The sequence below is a fragment of the Capra hircus genome, chromosome 10 (assembly GCF_001704415.2).
Source record: "Capra hircus breed San Clemente chromosome 10, ASM170441v1, whole genome shotgun sequence".
NCBI lineage: Eukaryota > Metazoa > Chordata > Mammalia > Artiodactyla > Bovidae > Capra > Capra hircus.
Genome location: NC_030817.1, coordinates 75,796,675 through 75,802,503, shown reverse-complemented (window position 1 = coordinate 75,802,503; position 5,829 = coordinate 75,796,675). Strand labels below are relative to the sequence as shown.

Here is a 5,829-nt window from a genome sequence, read left to right as displayed (position 1 = left end):
TTATATTATAAGATAGAACACCAGGCTGCTAGATTTCTGTAGTGCAGCAACAGAAATATTACATGATATTGAATGATAGCTGTACAGTGGAAAAGAGTATTTTCATGAACTGCCCGATTTGAAGCAAATTCTTTTCCTATCAAAAGTCAGAGAGGTCTATGATTCCTGAGAAGCCGAACAGAGTATGTGGAGAGAGAGAAAGAGAGAGAGGGGCATAAGAAGAGAGGAAGAGGGGTGAGGAGAGAGGGAAAGAGACTGAGACCACTCTCAGATTACAGGTAACTGCAATCTATAATTCTGCATGTCCTATGTTCTTTCATACAAGGACATTGGTTTTTTAAATTGGTAATTCAGTGTTTGCATGTTCACTTGCTCGTAACTCATGTTAAGATAGACTTTGTCAGTTATATTACTGAGAAAACCATCGTGTGCTTCAACATACTAACATCTCTGCTTTGTGATTCAGCAACATGTATGTTACTGATAAACTATATTTCTATATTGATGTACTCTATTATTTCTCTCTAATCTGAGTATACAGTGTTTTGACTTGTTAACTCTTTATTATGCTGCCCACATTTTTAGCTACATTCTAGTAATTGAGAATTTGGGATAGAAAATTAACTTCCAAATTAGAACTTGTAATGAGAGCAAATTCCCTGTGAACATAAGCATGAAGTATTATAACGATGGAGATATTTTAGGGTTTACTGTTTGCCACACTCTCTGATAAGCAGGTTGATTAATTTTATCCTCACAATGGCACTAGGAAGAAAGCTCTATCATTACCGTTTCTTTAAATATGAGTTAATGGAGGCATATATGAAGTCATGCAGTTAGTGGAGACAGAATTTGAATTCAGGTAGTCTGGTTCTGACCGTTACCATATATCGCCTGTTAACTGCAAATTATTTGTAACCTGCTATCAGGATAGTTAAGTAGCCTTGTGAGCTTCCTGATGTACCTCTGATTTTAGTTTCAGAGGTGGTGGGCATTCCCTTGAGAGCTCAGAATCAGTCTGATAGCATCCCTCCTGTCTCAAGCCCTATCCACAGGGCCTTTTCTGAAGACACAATGGCTCATTTGGTGCACCAGTCAATGTGTTTTTGGAAACATGAGTAGTCAATATCTCCCTGTGCAACCATGGTTAGTCAATAAATGTCTTAGACCTGTGCCATTCAAATGGACAATTCTCAGAGGTTCTAGTGGAATCAAATTTTCATTGGTCATAGTAGCTTCTTCTCATTCCTCATTCCTGCTACCTGAAACCACCTTCTATTAATAATAAACTACCTGCATGTTTCTTCTTTTATGACAATCCAAAACAAGACATCCTTTTTCAGTTGTGTTGGAAAGAAAAACTTGTAAACCATTTGTTACCAAAGGATGTATTATCTGTTAAATCCATTCACTTTCACAGTAGAGTGATCATTATTTCAAATTATTTGTTTAGTGTCCCAACTAGAAGCTTATATACCCAAACAATGCAAAATATTAAGGTCAGAATTGGTGAATGGTAGGCTTTATATCTGAAGTGGGAGAAAAGCAATTGTGAAAGAGGATGTGTGAAATAAGTCCATTTGAAACTTCAATAAAAGATGTGTTCTTAGGCACAGCAGCTTTAGGAAAATGTGCATATGTAATTTGAGAATCTAGAAATTGAACTATGCATGCTTGTGTGACTTTTGGAAAGTCTTCACGTATCCCGGGGGTAAACAAGTCCCAGTTTTGAAGACTTAATTCTCTAGAACACTGTAAACACACACACACACACACACACACACACACACACACACTCACAGACCAAAATTAAACTAAACACATGGTATTTTGGCTATAAATGGAGAAAACATAATCTAGTTTATGTCTCAAGGAAAGTTGAGAAGGAGAACTGCTGTAAAAGGGCTTTGCCAAAAGTTATAGGAAGTGACTTTCATGAAGGCTCTGAGATTTTGATTCCAATAAAGAACATGAGAACAAAGAATTCATTAACATTCATATTTAATTAATATTTATTATATGCTTTCTATGTACTGTTTTAGGAACTTTTGGACTCATAATTTATTAAAACATCACACTAATTGTCTCTGGGGATGGCAATTACCATTTCAATTTTAGTTGAAGTTACCTGCCAAATTCACAGCTGATTAATGGAAGAATTGAGTTCCTACCTAGATATTTTGATTTTAAGTCTCATATCCTTTCAAAGATATCATAGTAGGATTGAAAAATAAATCTATTTTTAGTTTTTAAGGAACATCCATACTGTTCTCCATGGTGGCTGTATCAGTTTAGATTCCTACCAACTGTGCAGGAGGGTTCCTTTTTCTCCACATCCTCTCTAACATTTATTGCTTGTACATTTTCTGATGATAGCCATTCTGAGTTGTGTGAGATGATACCTCCTTGTAGTTTTGATTTGCATTTCTGTAGTAATTAGTGATACTGAGCATCTTTTCATGTGCTTTTTAGCTGCATGTCTTCTTTGGAGAAATGTCTCTGTACATACTCTGCCCACTTTTTGACTGTTTTTTTTTTTTTCCCATGTTGAGATGCATAAGCTGTTTGTATATTTTGGAGATTAATCCCTTGTCAGTTGTTTCATTTGCAAAAACTAAAAACAGAACTACCATATGATACAAAAATTCCACTCCTGGCATATACCTGGAGAAAATCATAAACAAAAGATACATGCACCCCAATGTTCATTGCAGCACTATTTATAATAGCCAAGACATGGAAGCAATCATAAATGTCCATCAACAGGGTACAATATAAAGAAGATGTTGTACATATATACAATGGAATATTAGTCATAAAAAAGATCAAATAATGCCATTTGCAGTAACATGTATGGATGTATAGATTGTTATACTGAGTAAAGTAAGTTGGATACAGAAAAAGAAATATCATATGATATTGCTTATATGTGCAATTTAAAAAAACAAGGGTATAAATGAACTTATTTATGAAACAGAAGTAGAGTCACAAATGTAGAAAGCAAACTTATGGCTGCCAGGGGATAAGGGGTGAGGGAGGGATAAATTGGGAGATTGGGACTGAAATATACACACTACTATATATAAAACATAACTAATAAGAACTTGCTGTGTAGCACAGGGAACTCTACTCTGTAATAGCCTATATAAGAGAAGAATTAAAAAAAAGAGTGAATATACATATATGTATAACTGTTTCACTTTGCTGTACACCTGAAACTAACATAACATTGTGAGTCAACTATTTTTTATGAAAATTTAAAGAATATTAATAAAAAAAGAAAAACAAGAAATCTAGTTAGAAGTTAAACAGAACCCAAGGCTTTCCCCTACCTCATCACAAAATATACATGTCTGCTATGATGTTGACTGAAGTTTTCCCTAACACTAATCCTGACTGCCCATGATCCCAGGCAAAATTAGTTGTTTTTTCCTTGTGTTTCATATATTGTACATATATTGGTTAGAATATTTATTGCATTTTATAGTAATTATTTTTTTACCTGTCTGCACCATTAGAGTGATATTTGAGGAAGAGATTGTGCTTGATTTATCTTCATAATTATATTCACAATATAGTGCCAAGTGCAGTGTCTAACATGAAGGAGGCATTCAGTTACTATTTACTGAACGGATGATGGTACAAAAGTGTGAAAGTTCAAGGGTGGCCATTTTACCCACATCACACTAAACCAGATTATCCCACATTCCTCCTGCGCCTGCTGCCAAAGACTTTTAAACAAATTTTAAACTTTTCCAGAACTTTCCAGAGAGCTTTTTTCATATCCTTATTCCTGAGACTGTAAATCAAAGGGTTGATGAGTGGAGTCGCCATAGCATAGAACAAAGTTATGATTTTCGGCGACAACGTGGAGTGGCTGGATCCAGGGCTCACATGCATCACCATAATGGTCCTGTAGAACGGCAGCACCACAGCCAAATGGGACCCACAGATGGAAAAGGCCTTTTGTCGACTAGATGCCGAGGGCAATCAAAGAACAGCAAGTAGAACCAGGGCATAGGAGATGAGGATGAAAAGGAAGCTAAGGAGGATGATGAGGGAGCTTAGAGTATAGCTGGTGAGCTTGGACATGGGAGCAGGAACACATGAAAGGGTCAGCAGTGGGCCTGAGTCACATACAAAGTGATCAATTGCATTAGGACCACAGAAAGGCAGTTGGGAAATGAGAATAACAGGCACCAGATACCAGAGAAAGCCACATATCCAGCAAGCAATCACTAGGTTGAAACAACGTCTACCAGTCATAATTGTGGCATAATGCAGAGGATGGCAGATGGCAAAGTATCGATCAAATGACATTGCTGAGAGAAAGAAGCACTCAGTGGAGCCCATGGAAAAGAAAAAATATAATTGAAGGAAGCAACCAGTGAAAGAGATGGCCTTGCTCTCTGAGAGGAAGTTGATCAGTGTGTTTGGAACAGTGGAGTTGACATACCAGATCTCCAGGAATGCAAAATTCCCCAGCAGGATGTACATGGGGGTGTGGAGATGCTGGTCCCAGCACACAGCGCAGATAATGGCTCCATTTCCTATGAGAGTCAGGAGGTAGATGATGGAGAAGAACATAAACAGAATGACCTGAATCTCCCTGCTGCAGGGAAAACCCAGAAGGATGAATTCACGCACTGATTCAGAATGGGATGCTGATTCGGAGAGGTTCATTTAGTCTGTAAGCTGTGCTGCAATGAAACATTATTATTGTGAGGCCAAGTACAACTGAGCGTAACACACAAGGCCCTTCACAATTTGATTTTTATCTGCTTGTCTAACCTCACATCTTGAGTTTTATGTCCCAGATGAGAAAAGAATAATTACATTTCTGTCAAATGACGCGCTATTCTTCCTACCTAAGATTGCTGTTGCTCCTCCTTTTGGGCTTCCCGCGGGTGGCGCTAATGGCAAAGAACCTGCCTGCTGCCGCAGAAGAGGTAAGAGACAGGGGTTGATCCCTCGGTAGGGAAGATCCCCTGAAGGACGGCGTGGCAACCCACTCTGGTAATTTTGCCTGGAGAATCCCATGGACAGAGGAGCCTCGCAGACTACAGTCCATAGGGTGGAAAAAAGTCGGACACAACTGAAGGAGCTTAGCTCGCACACACGTAGCACACACACACACCTTCCTTTCTACCTCCGTCTCTTTCTCCCCTCCCTTTCTTCCCTTCACCCCTCCCCCCATCCCTCCCTCTTTCCTTCCTTTCTTCTTTCTTGCCCATCCCTTCTGGATCCCTTCCTATCTCTTTCTCCATCTTTTTACTGTTTATTTACTTTTTTTCTTTGATTGAATAATTTGTACTTGCAGTCTACACCGTTTACTGATTGCCACCTTCTGAAATATTGCTGGACTTCACCATCAATAGTAATTCTTTGTTTTTGCCATAGCATCTGACATATGTGTGTGTAAACTTATACTATGCCTTCTTGTAACTGGTCACTTTTCTATCTCTTTACCAGTCTGAGCTTCATGAAGGCAGAGATGTATTTTTCATTTTCATATTATGAATTCCTAGCACAGTTCAGTTCACTTCATAGGCAGGCTAGCATATTTCCTGAATCAACATTAAGGATTGAAAAAACATTCTAAAATGTTTTCCAGAAGGAATGAAAAAACACTCTAAAAGCTGCAGCATTTTTCTACACTAGAGAATTTGCACTTTATACTTTGCATCAATTTTTGTTTTGCATGTCTTAATATACCTACTAGACTGTAAACCTCTGAGGACAGAGGCCAAGTGTTAATCATCTTTGATCTTTTTTGATATATAATACATCAGCTGGTAAAGAATCTGCCTGCAATGTGGGAGACCTGTT

At 38.0% G+C, this 5,829-nt stretch overlaps 1 pseudogene; it reads right to left on the bottom strand.

The window, feature by feature from the left end:
* On the bottom strand, window positions 3,697-4,683 carry LOC102178627 (annotated as a pseudogene).